General features: G+C 40.8%; 1 protein-coding gene across 2 annotated transcripts in view; it reads right to left on the bottom strand.

Moving 5' to 3' along the window:
- Nucleotides 1–7872, bottom strand: part of DENND2A (DENN domain containing 2A) — a 120863-nt gene extending 112991 nt beyond the window's left edge. The window contains exon 1 of one of the 2 annotated variants that reach the window (XM_036761772.1): nt 7390–7872. The gene's annotated coding sequence lies outside the window, so the exon portion shown is untranslated. The remainder of the gene's footprint in view (nt 1–7389) is intronic. The other variant, XM_036761770.1, reaches the window with a different exon arrangement.
- Between the last annotated feature and the right edge of the window lie 6076 nt (nt 7873–13948).

Raw genomic sequence — 13948 nt, 5'->3', positions numbered from 1 at the left:
ACAATTTGGTTTGGGAACAGTGAGAAAGAGGGATTTGATAGAATAAAAATTTTAAATGGCATTAGGTAGGCCAATACAACAATATTCCAAAACAGCAGTTCCAGAATTCCATGGGGTCCCCAAAACCCTTTCAAGGGGTCTCTGAGATAAAAACCATTTTCATAATAACATGCTTTTAATTTCAAATATTAATATTAATTTCAAATACGGTAAATATTGGTAGATATAACCTACATAAACAAAAGTTTTTTGGGGAGTCTGCAATAATTTTAAACAGTATAAAGGGGAAAAGTTTGAGAACCACTACTCCAGAGCATTGGTTCTCCAAATTTTTCCACCTGTGGGCAAAAGATGCTACATAATATGGCTCTAAGGCCTCAAAATTTCTGTGAAGGGAACCGTCATCCTTCCACTGACCCAGGTTTGTTACTTCAGAGTCATCCTCCAACTCTTCCTTACCCTCCATGTTCAATCAGTTGTCAATTCTTATCAAATCGACCCCCACATATTACTCCCTTCTTTGTCCTCACACAGTCAGCACCCTGATCCATCCCATCCCCCCTCATGAGGACTATTTCCACAGCCTTCTACTCGGTCTCCCTCCCGCCAGTCTCTCCCCTCTTTATGCCATTCTTCACTCAGCTGCCAAAATGACTTTCCTAAAGCAAAGGTCTCCCCATGTCACTACTCAGCTTGAAAAACTTCAACCCCTCCCTGTTGCCTCTAGCATAAAACGCCAAGCAGTCTGTTTGGCATTTAAAACTCTTTACGATCTGGCTCCAGCCAGTGTTTCCAGATTGAGTCCACATTACTACTCCTCGCAGGTGTTGTTTTCACCCAACTGACTTGCTGCTATACACAGCATTCCCATCTCTGTACCTCTGCACAAGTTACAAATGCTCTCCCTCCTCATCTCTGCCTTTTCGGCATCCCTAACTCCCTTCAAGGCTCAGCTCTGGGGCCACTTCATACATTCTAGCTCTCCTACCTCATCTCCCCATTGCTAGCTCTTCCTCCTTGGAAATCTCTTTGTATGCTTAGTTGTTATTTGTATCCCCAGTGCTTGGCACATAAGTGCTTAATAAATGTTTGTTGACTGACTGATGCTCTTTGAGGTCAGAGACTCTCCTTATCTTTGTCTGGCTCACAGATGGCATTTAATATTATTAAAAATGGGAATAAGGCACTGTTTTCAAAGAGATTCACACCAGAGAGAAAAGCATAGCCACTGTCTTATGCTCTCACATTTAGGGCCAGTATTACCCAAAGGCAAAACAGGCAGCTGTCCATTTGAGCAAATAAGATAATCACAGTGTATATAAAGTGCTTTATGAAATGTAAAGCACTATATAAACATGAGCTATTATTATTACAATCCAGTATGATTTGGAAAGTAGCAGGAAGGCCTTCTTTCCCTCCCCACCCCCAAAATACTACCCCAATTGGACTCCTGAGGTACCTACAATTCCACAATGGAAGGTTCACTGTTTTGGATTAAAGTAGCAGTTCTCAACACTTGGACCCCAGTAGGGTCCTATGAAGTTAATGCAAGAGATGCAGAAATTCCCAAGACCATGAAGCATTATCATCTCGATTTTAGTTAGGAATAAAATATGCGGCATGAATAGTGGGACTGTGGACTCTTCAGAATGACAATGACAAACCAGGGAAGTCTAAAGGAGGTTACCTGGGATAGTAAACGGCTTCCTATGGTTCATGTGTTACAAAGATCAGTGCCAGGAACTGAGGATGGGTGGCCTGGAGGAGAGGGGGGGCCAGGCGGCTGTCTCCTTGAAGAGGAGCAACCACAACTAGGCAACAAGAGATAATCTTGTTGTAAAGAGGCAGATCCAATCTCAGAAAAACTTCCAAAGTAGAATGGGCTGCCTTGAGGGGTCATCATTTCCCTCTCACTGCAGGGCTCCAAGAGAAGGCTGATTGACCCCCTGATGGAGATATTGTAAAGGGGGCTCCTTTTCAGGAATGAGTTGGATCAGATGCCCACTGAAGTCATTTCCAACTCCGAAAATGTACATTGGGGTTTGTGTCAGTTTTTTAGTTATTGAAGCTTTATTTGTGCCCAATTAGGAAAAAATTCTTTAAAACAAATCTGCAAACTGGGCGTGGTGGGTTGTCTATAATTCCAGGTGCCTAGAATTCCAGCTACCAAGGGAAGCTGAGGGTGGTGTGTCTCTTAAATTTGGGAGTTCTGAGCTTCAGGGGACTAAACTGATTGGGCATCTGCACTAAGTTTGGCCTTAATGTGGTGAACCCCAGGGAGCAGGGGGGCTACTAGACTCCCTAAGAATGAAAGAATGGTCCATGTTGGAAATGGAACAGGTCAAAACTCTCACACTAAACAGAGTGGGGCCATCTTATCAGTTCCAGTCTTGTCCAGAAAGGAAGATCCAATTTTTAAAATGAATGAATGAATGATTAAATGAACGATCAAACAGGCAAGTGAAAAACAAATCTTTACATAAAAGCACCTAGCTAACTTTTGTCTTCATATTTATTATAAGTATTAGAACTTTTGGGGAAAATTAGGAAGTACCTAATGCTTTTTTTATGGCATATGTTCAGGAAAGTGGATGTTCTGCACCTGTTGCTTCGAAATGTAAATAATGAAACTAGCTCAATGTGAAATCAGATCAAGGGTTGAACCTTTCAGGGCATCCACCAGACTTCCTTTCTCTGAAACACAGCACTAACTATCCCATTAAATGATTCAGTATAATAAGCCAACATACTTCAGCAGGCTGAATAAATAATGCATCTCACATATAAGTATAATTATTTTTCAATTATATGAAGATTATGATTAATGAAATAGGAATCCATGTAAAACTATGACTGAATTCATGGGAACTTTGGGTTTCCACAGATTTTCATAATCATGGATACTAATGGCACTAAGGGGGAGTAGTCCTTATTAAAAAGGGGTCCTCATACTGAAACGACTGGGAACCAATGACTTAATGAGGTACTTCTCCCATCCCCCCATCCCTCCAGTTAAAATGCAAACCTTCTTGGAAGGGATAATATATTAATCTAACACGTCATTTACACCTTTTTAATTGAATTAGATTGTCAGAATCCTTCTACCTTGATAAAAGCTTAGGCACAAATGAGGAAAGTTTTGGTAGGAGGCAGAGGGGAGAGAGAGGTGCAGAGTGTGATAGTGTCTAAAGAAGACAGGTCACCATGGATGCCAAGAGGGAAGAGAAAAGTACTGAAAGGTGCAAGGGCATTGGAAAGCAAACTCAGATCGCTTCACAGTGCCTAAGACTGGCTCTGTCCATGTCAAGCCCATATGAAACTAGTACCTACTGAAGCAGTTTCAGAGACTCACACTTTAAGAACTGCTGTCCTGAAGTACCTTCTGCATACATGTTTACCACTTCTCACCTGATTTTAACTGTGAGGCTGGAAGCTCACTTAAAAACCAATCTCATGGTAGAGGTGAGCCTTGCTCTTTTTAGTTGCTAAAGCTTCTGATGTCAAGTATCCAAAATTTATTTGTGCCTTTTTCTTTAGCCAATAGTAGAAAGGATCTGTACTGTAGGAACCTGGCAGAGATTTAATTTTGAATTGAAGTTGAGTCAATCACTGTCGGGTGTCTTATTCAAGACACCTAACCGTGAAATGAATAAGAACTACCAATTCATCTAGAACTGAGGCTCTGCGAAAAGAGAGGAGGGGGAGGCCAGCACATCTGTGGACTTGTTTGTTAAAATGTTCTGATAACTCTATTTCAACAGAACTAGTTTTCTTTTTAATGCTTTACATTTTATGAATTTAAAAACATTATTCTGAGAAGGGGCTTATAAGCATCCTGAGACACTGCCCCAGAGGTCCATGATGCATAAAAGGTTAAGAACTAATCTAGAGTGTCCAAGTTCTATCTCTGTATTAATTTATGCTTTCAGCAAACCAAGTGCCCGGACTATATAATCTTGGTGTTTAAACTTGGCAGAACCCCTGTGGCGAGCTTGGCCCTTTTATTACTCTGCCAGTACAAGCCATAAGCACTTGCAGAACCAGGCCTTGCAAACAGCACCCATGGAGCACTGGCTTTGGAGTGAGAGGTCCTGTGTTCCAATCCCACTTCTGTTGTGTGTGACTTTTGGCAAGTCACTTAAATTCACTGGGCCTCAGTTTCTTTATCTGTAAAATGAAGGGGTTGAACTAAATGGCCTCTGAAGTCCCTTCTAACTTTAAGTCTATGATCCTATTAAAAATATGTGTATACATATATGTATATGTATGTGTGTGTGTATATATATGTGTATGTATGTGTGTATGTATATATATGTATATATGTATGTGTGTGTGTGTATATATATGTATGTATGTATGTGTATATATATGCTAGTACTTATCCACCCCACACCCAGAAGGCACATTTAGCCCCGTCTGGGGATCAAAAGCCATAGCTCGGTTGTGCTGACTTACCAGATGTTAACATGCTATCTTTCATCTCCCAGTCTGGGTTCTATTCTCTCCTCTTTGCTCCTAGATGTGAACTCTAGAACTCTAGCTGTGTACCCTTAGACTACCCACCTGCTTGACACTGACCCAAGCTTTCCTAATCTATTCCATATTTTGCCTGTTGTCAGGGTCTCCTTTAGGTTTGAAAGAAAGGCAAAAATCAAACAGTACCTACTCTCAAAGTGCTTACATTTTATTAAGAGACAGAATGTATAGACAGATAAGTAAATAGAGAATTAAAAAAAAACCAACCTGGACTTAAATTCATGTAGGAAATTCCTGGTTATAAACAACTTTTATCAATACAAATCAATACCTTCTATGCAACTTACAGTCTTAGAGAGGTACGTAGGGCATATAAAAGTTAAGTGACTTGACCAGGGTCATGAGGACACTATGTATCAGAGGTGAGACTTGAACCCTGGTCTTGAAAACTATAAGGTCTGAGCTCTTCATCAATTGTAACACACTACCTCATCTATACAAATTCATACAAAATAATTTCAAGGAGATAGCAGTAATAACTGGGGTGAGGGGGAAGAGAACCAGGAAAGGTCCAGTGTAAGAGATGACTCTTGAGCAGTGCAATGCTCAGAAGAATGTGCTGTATATATATACACATTTTGGAGTCATTTGTTTAGAGATGTATAGAGTTTCGATGTATGGCAAAGGGGAGATGAGGAAGTTCAAGACAAATGGTCTCCATTTTCTTAGTAGAGAGAGGTCTTAGATTGGTGTGGGTGGCATGAGAATAGAAGTTTGAAAAAATAACTAAAGAGAACAAAATAGCATTAATGAAAGAAAATCAAAGATGTCATGCAGTAGTGAGTGTCCAGTGGAGATAACAAATTCGTGGTGGACCTACCTTCACCAAGTCATTTCACTTCTCTGCCTCAGTTTCCTCATCTGTAAAATGGGATTGGACTAGATGATCTCTGAGGTCTCCTTGTGCTTTAAATCCTAAGATTTAGATTCCCAAAGTACTGGAGAAGATGGATGGTGGGGATGATCCAAGGTTGAAAATTGGCAGAGCAGGATGGGGAGCAGAGAGCCAAGGGTGCAAAATGTAGTAAACCATGATGGATTAGTCAATTTGTAAGGTCAAGACTATGAAGGGAGGAAAGGGAGACCAGAGCAAAGATGAAGGACTGGAGGTCACAGTGAGGATGAAAGTATCCATTATGTCACTGTGCCCTTTTAAAAAGATCTGTGCACCAAATTCCTCCTTTATCTCCATGAAGGGTTTTTTCATGAAAACTAATTTTTCCTATTTTTGGCTGTTGAAAAGTGAAAATTCCAGAACCACTATCCTTTTTTTACCTCAGTGGCCAAAAACCCTAGACCCAAATTTGTTGCCAAAATGTCACACAATCTGCTTGACTCCAGTGGCTTCCTTGATATGGATTCCATTCTATTTTGCCCTTACCATAGTCTAAAAAAATGATTTCAATCCTTCTGTTATTTAAAGCTTGTCTTTCCTAAAGTGCAAGAGGCTAGTCTCCCCCTTCTTCAGTCTTCTCATGACCCCTTTGCTGAGCAAAGTCTCTGTTTAGTCCTGAGTTTCAAGAGCCTGCTCTCTCCATCCAACAGGACCCAGCCCCAAAGCAGTCTTCAGCCTAAGGCTGACGTATGGGATACTTTGGGCTGATGGGAAAAGAAGGACGTTCATTCTTTCACATTTCACCTCTGCATCTTAGAATTCTTAGCTTTCTTTAGGGATCTGGCTTCAGATCGTCCTACCTTTTAGGGCTCTTCGCCTCATCTTATATTGACTTATCTGTTTACAAGCTATATCTCCCTGTCCCTCCCCCCCTTTAGAATATAAGCTGCTGGAGAGTATGGGCTGTGTTTTGTTTTCATCACAGTATCCCTTATACACAAAAGTACAGAGCCTTTGTACACACACACACAAAAAGCGCTTAACTGCTTGTTATACTTGACCTCAGTGAGGACAAAGGGTTCAAGGGCTGCATAACAAAAATCCTAAAAAAGGCACTACTTACTATAGGCACTTCACTAACTAAATGGTGTTAGAAGGTCGTTAGCATGTTATCCTGTTTCTCTGCCACTCTCATAACAAGGAGCTACTGAACTCCTGCTTTGGTGCTCAAAGGGAATAAACTGCCCAGCTTCTGCACAAATGCCCACAGCTTAGCTATTACCACTAAAGATGCCATTGCTTTGCCAAGGTCCACGCAACGCTCAGCTCTGAGTAAATCTCCTCAATATTATATCCTGTGTCGCTTGGTCAGAACTCACCTTTATTCTCAGAATGAGAAAAAAACAAAAGCCAGAAACACAAAGGGAAACCATTTCTCATTTCCACTTTGAAAAGCCCTGCTCTCGCAAGAATCAAAGCACCAAAAGCTCTGACACAGGTGCTGGGGGAATGGATGCCCACTATGTTCTTTTTGTCACCTTTGAATTTCAGGAGCCTCAGCCCTCCTCCCTATCCCTTCCTTCTACCTCAGGATTGGGGGAGGAGGGTCCCTTTTCAAGTCCCTCTGGCTCCAGACATTGGTGCCCGTGGAACAGCTGGCTTCCCTAGTGTAAAAATCACTCAGTCTAGCCCTACCGACCACTGCCCTCCCTGCCCCGCCCCCACCCAAAAAGGTGTATGATAGCTTTCACCTAGCTTCATCTTTACACACACACACACACACACGTCTTTTCCAAATATCCACCCCAGAGGCAGCCTGCTGGGCTGAGCCCACTCCCAACTGGGGAGTTCCTCCAGTCCCAAGCTCCGCAAGTCGAGCTTGGCCATTTCCTCTCTCTCCCCCCACTTCCCTCCCTCCCTCCCCTCCCGGGGTCCCGCGGCTTTGCTCTCCCTACAATGACTAGCCCGAGGGGGCTCGAGTCTAGGGCGGCGACCCTAACTCTCGTCTGCTCACTCACCTTGCTCGCTGCCAGGGCCCCCAGCTGGGCTCCTCGCCGCCCACGGTTCATTCTTGTGGCGTCCAGCCGGGACCCAGCTGCAGGAGGGGAGGAGGAGGTGGAGGCAGCAGCATCGGGCTGCATGGCTCCCCGACCCTCCGCCCTTTTGTTACTGGAGGCTCTCACAATGCACGGGAAATCTTTCTTTCCCTTCTCTCCGGCTTCTTTCCCCCACCGGCCCCTTCCTCTCTCACAGCCATAGGACTTGCTGCCTTTGCGGCCGATTCATTCCCCCCGCTTTGAAAGGACCTTCTTTGCTTGCAGCCGGGTGGGTTCCTTTTTTTTTTTCCTCTCTTGCTCGGGAGTCCTCCTGGGTGTTCCCCCCCCCCTTCCTCTTTCTTTTCCTTTCCTTTCCTGACTTTGTGACTATCTCTTGTGACGTTCATTCCACCCCTTCCCTCCCCCTTCCCCTCCCCTCCCGCCCCCTCCCCCTCCTTTCTCCCCTCCTCCTCCTCCTCCTCCCCCTCTGTCTCTCTTCCCACCCTTGCCTAGCCTGACCCATCCTGACTCTTTTCCAGTGAGCTAATCTCGAGCTGGCTGAAGAACAGACTCAGTTACTACGGCAACCTATGTCTCTGAATACTTGATGGACTCGGAGGAACTACAGTAAACAGGACCTTCTGCTGGTCTCCCTCCCTCTTTTTAAAATTTAACTCTTTCTCCGCTGTAAGTCATCGAATGACAGTCTCACGCAGCTCAATGCAACAAGTAGTCACTACGCCCGAACTAACGGTGCTGGGTGCTGGGGAGAGGCAGCTCAGGCTCAGACCGTTGTGTTCCGAGAGTTCGGGGCTTTGGAGCTAGGGATACATTCTCCGGCAGAAACAAAGCTTTAAATGCTGATTAGCTCCGCAGGTCGGCTCACAAAGTTCTACGTGATCCAAAATGTAGCTATACTGCAGTAACTATTAGTAGCAGGCTACGTGGGGGCTGGGGAGAGCGGGGGTCGGGGGAGCTGCAAGTATTGCAAGAAGAAGAGAAGGAAAAGTTTCTTCTGCTTTTTCTGGGCTCTAAAGGTCAGAAGTGGGCAGAAATTGAAATAAGGGTGATTGGTTTTTTTCCAGGACAATCTAGCAGAGCTCCAGGAACTCAGGGCTCTCAAGTTGGCTTAAATCTCCAATTTTGGCACCTCACTCAGCTCTGACTTATCCCCCAATCAAAAGTCCTATTTCCTCAGTGCTGCAGGATTAATGTGATTTGATCAATTCGCACTATGTGAAAGTCCTTTAATCCTCCCAGAGGTATTTGTATTTTTTTAAAGAGTATGTTTATTAATCCAAATGAATTTCTAATTGGTCGGATTAAATACAGTAAAGTGAAGTTAAAAAAAAAAAAGGCAAGGCTGCAGGCCAGCCTTTCCTGGGAGACTACCTCCTTACTCAGCTTCCCTAAGAGATCATTGTGTCATAGTGGGTTGGGGTGACCCTGGACTCTTCGAACAAAATAGGGTTTGCAAAGTGCTACTTGAGTATCAACTCATAACAACCTTTGGTACTTTTATTTTTATGCTCCTTTTACAGATGATGCAACTGAGGGGAAGAAGCATCCTACCCAAAGCCCCACAGCTTTGTGCAGCTAGGTGGTACAGTGGATAGAGCAGGGGCCCTAGAGGCAGGAGGACCCCAGTTCAAATGTGGCCTCCGACACTTGACACTTACTAGTTGTGTGACTGTGGGCAAGTCACTGAAGCCTGATTGCCTCCCCTAAAACCCAAGTCACATAGTAAGTGTCTGTCTGACTCAGTTCTTACTGATTTCAGCACTCAATCCTCAAAGCAGTGAGGTGGATAGATTGTGGGTAATAGACCACAGGACCTGGAACCAGAAAGACCTGAGCTAAAATTATGCCTCAGACGCTTACTAGATAGGTGAACCTAGGCAAATCACTTAACCTGTCTGCCTCAGTTTCCTCTTCTGTAAAATGGGGATGGCCAGGTTGTTATGAGGATAAAATAAGGTATTTGTAAAGCATGTTACAAATCTTAAAGTGCTATAAAACTGCTATAGTATTATTATTATTTGTGGTATCACCTAGCAACCTTAAATGGAAGCCTTCATCAGCCTGTGATCCTAGGTAAGATACAGAGCAAGTCTGCTGTACAAAGACCACCCTAGTTAAGTACTGAAAGTTTAATCACCAGAAAGCTGGTCGCTGTGTGACCAATTCTTCGTCCATGGAAACCTGTGGGAAAAAATGAAAAATACAAAATGGTCCTCTGTCTCGTGTGGCCTCCTTCTGCTTCCGAAGTCAATGTGTTGGGAAAACAGGGAAGGAAAGGGGATAAGCATTTATAAAGCACCTACTATGTGGCAGACATGGCGCTAAGTGCTTTTACCAATATTACCTCCTTTGAGGTAGGGGCTGTTACTATTCCCTTTTTACAGATGAGGAAATAGAGGCAAATAGAGATTAAGTGACTTGCCCAGGTTGATGTGGCTAGTAGTTGTCTCCAAGCCCTTCTTAAACCGTGGGACCCACAGCTTAAAAATCGCTGAAGGGGCCCTGAGTGGAAAAAGTTTCAGAAGCCCTAGCTAAGGCTAGATTTGGAATTGGCTCTTCCTGACTCCAGGCCCAGGGCTTTATCCACTGTGCTACCAGCTTCCTCTAAAACAGGCAGGACTTGCTAAGATTCATGTGATTTTTAAACCGTCTACAAATTCCAAATTTGAGGTCTTTGTTTTATGGCCGATGAATTGATTGGTACATGACTGGAGGTATTGGACTATCTCCATAGTGACATTCTCAGTGGTGTTCAATGGAAGGATAGGTTTGCTTCAGAGTCAAATCAAGGAAGTGGCAGAATTGTTTCAATCATACACACAAAGGCAATAGAAACATCATTTCATGAGATACTTCTGTCATCTTGACTTATAATGCTCATGATGCGCAAAAGCAATCAAATCAGGATGAAGATAATTGTGACTTACACGTACCAACACCTGTTGTAGAGGATGAAGAGAAACTCATTTTTAAATGTTTTTATTGCTACCTTTTGTTTTTATATCACCTTCTGCAAAACATTGCAGAGGGGAACGACAGAAAATTGTTAGCTATATCACCTCATAAACCACTGAAAACCTCTTTTCAAAATGTTTCCTACTCCCTTCCCTCCCCCAGAGAGCCATTCCTCCTGACACAGATTCATTTTCTCAACTTCTCTTCTTTGGGATCAGGCTTGGCTATTCTAATTACACAGCTTTCAGTTTCAATTTTTCTTTTCCTGTTCTTTTTTCATTTACATTGTGATAGTGACTGGGTATATCCTTTTCCTAGTTCTACTTACTTCTCTTTGCATCAGTTCATTTAAGTCTTACCAGACTTCTCTGTGTTTTTCATATTCATCATTTCTTGTGGAATACTGCAGTACAATCATGCACCTGAATTTGCCAATCTTTAATTTATGGGCATTTGAAGTGGAAACATTTTTTATTTTTACAAATAACTTAACAATACCCTTCAAACTAAGTTAACATATACCTTAATAAAATGGTGAGAACTTGAAAAAAAACCCACACCAATGTTCAAGTTACTTAGAAGCCTCACACCTATATGTGCTGAATACTTTTTATAAAGAGATTCAGATGGTAAATACCACCAACAGCATAAAAAAATGAAACTAACTATATGTTAACAGAAAATTTTTTTTAAAAACAAAATAACTTTACCAATATGGGAGTCATTTCAGAATTAGCTATCTGATCCTGGGTTGGTTACAGCAAAGGTCAAAATTAATACCATGTTAAAACAAAGGATAACATTGAAAAGAAATCTCAGAAAAGGAAACTGAACAAGCCATCAGATAAACTCCCAAAGGAAAAACAATTCCAGGGTACCAGACATATTTACAAAGGAATTCTACCAACTATTCAAAAAACAGTTAATCCCAGTATACCCAAACAATTAAAAAAAATAGGCAAATATAAGATCCTAACAAAATCCTTCTATGTACAAATATAGTCTTGATAACTAAAACAGGGAGAGTCAAAAGAGAAAGAAAACTACAGACCAACATCCTTAATGAACATTTATGTTTAAAAATTTTAAATAAAATATCAGCAAAGTAAACATCTTGCAAAGATTATTCACTTTAAACCAGGTAGATTTTTACCAGAAATGCAAATCGCATTCAATATTAGGAAAGCTATAAATTTAATTGACGACCTTAATTATAAGAACAAGAAAAATCATATGGTTATATCGATAGATTCAGAAAAATCCTTGTGACAAAATATAACATTGATTTCTGTTAAAAACACTAAAAAACATAAGAATAAATGGATCCTTCCTTGACAAGGTAAATAGTATATATCTCAAAGAGCCATTATTATGAGTAATGGAAATAAACTTGAGACCTTTCCAGTAAGGACAGAAGTAAAACAAGGATCTCCATTGTCACTAGTATTATTTTACTAGTCACTAGTGCTAGAAATGCTAGCTATATAGCTCTTTTTGTGGTGGCAAAGAATTGGAAATGGAGATGCCCATCAATTGGGGAATGGCTAAACAAATTGTGGTATATGAATATAATAGAATATTATTGTGCTATAAGAAATAAGGAGCAGACAGACTTCATTATAACCTAGAATGACTTATATGAACTGATGCTGAGCGAGGGGAGCAGAGCCAGGAGATCATTATACATGATTACAGACACACAGTATCCATAAGGACTAACTTTGATAGACTTGACTCCTCTCATCAATACAAGGTTCAAAGACAGCTCCAAATGACACATGATGGAAAAAGCTATACACATCCTGAGAAAGAATTATGGAGTCTGAATGCAGATTGAGGCAAACTTTTTGCCCTCTTTTTTTTCCTTCTTTTTTAGTTTTGTTTCTCCTTTCTCATAATTCATTCCATTGGTTATAATGGTTCTTTACAACTGGAATACAATATAAATAAGTTCAATGTGAAGGTACATGTAGAACCTATATTGGATTACATACCATCTTGGGGGGCAGGGGGAAGGAGAGGGAGGGAGAGAAAATTTGGAACCCCAAAACTTGTGGAACTGAGTGTTGTAAACTAAAAATAAAAAATAAATTTATATAAAAAAGAAATGCTAGCTATAGTAATAAAAAAAACCAACATAAATTGAGGGAATAAGTATAGGCAAACAGGAAGCAAAATTATTGCTTTTTTTTTAGATGATATGATGGTGTACTTAGAGAATCCAACAAAAATTAATAACCTCAGCAAACTTGCAGGATATAGAATAAATCCACACAAGTCATCAACATTTCTCTATATTACCAACAAAATCCAGCAGGAAGAGTTGGAAAAAGGAATTTCATTTAAGATTAACAACAGCACATACAAAATACTTGGGACTATATTTATGAAGAAACACACAGGAACTCAATGACCACAACTACAAAACTGTGTAGGGAAATAATGACAGAGAATAATTGGAGAAATATTTAGTGCTCCTGGGTAGGCTGAACCAATATAATAAAAATGAAAATATTACCTAAATTAATTTACTTATATAATGCCACACCAATCATTTTGTCAAATGAATACTTTATAGAACTAGTGAATATAATAAAATTCATCTGGAGAAGCAAAGGTTAAGAATCTCAAAGGGGATAATAAAAAAAAGTGGGAATGGGAGCTGCTAGGCGGTAGAGTGGATAGAGCAACCTGTCCTAGAGTTAAGAGGAACTAAGTTCAAATGTGACCTCAGACACTTACTAGCTATGTGTCCCTGGACAAGTCACTCAACCCTGATTGCCTCAAAAAAAAAAAGTGGGAAAGAAAGAAGCCTAGTGGTACCAGATCTCAAACTATGCTACAAAGTGGTACTCATCTAAATAATTTGGTACTGGTTAAAAAAAAGTGGATCAGCAGAACAGATTAATTACATAGCATATTAAAGCAAATGAACCTTGCAGCCCAATGTTTAATAAACACAAAAACCTCAGCTCTCAGAGAGAGGACAAACTATCTGACAAAAACTGCTGGGAAAACTGGAAAGAAGTCTGGCAGAAATTAGGCATGGATTAACACCTCACATCACATACTGCGTTAATCTCCATTGAGAGATACATAACCTAGATGTAAAATGTCACCTCATAAATGAATGAAAGGATTGAAGAAGGAATTCCCTTTTGGATTTATGGCTAGGGAGAGAGTTCATGACCAAAGAAGAAAGAGAAGAGATCAAAAGGATAAAATGGACAATTCTGATTATATAAAATTAAAAAGTTTTTGCACAAATGAATGCAAAGTAGCTAAGATTAGATGGGAAACAGTTAACTGGAAGAAAATCTTGGCAACAAATTTCTCTGGTAAAGGTCTCATTTCTAAAATATTTAAGGAATTGATTCAAAATTATAAAAAGAAAAGCCAATCCCCTATTGATATATGGTCAAATGATATAAATAGGAAGTTCTTAAAGGGAAGAAATCCAAGCAACTTATGTCATAGTCAAAAAACGTTGCATTACCAATAATTAGAGAAATTCAAATTAAAACAACTCTTATGTTCCTCCTCATGCTCATTAGATTGGCAAAGT

This window comes from Trichosurus vulpecula, chromosome 5 (genome assembly GCF_011100635.1).
Source record: "Trichosurus vulpecula isolate mTriVul1 chromosome 5, mTriVul1.pri, whole genome shotgun sequence".
NCBI lineage: Eukaryota > Metazoa > Chordata > Mammalia > Diprotodontia > Phalangeridae > Trichosurus > Trichosurus vulpecula.
The sequence above is the reverse complement of the archived record's forward strand: the minus strand, read 5'-3'. Positions and strand labels throughout refer to the sequence as shown.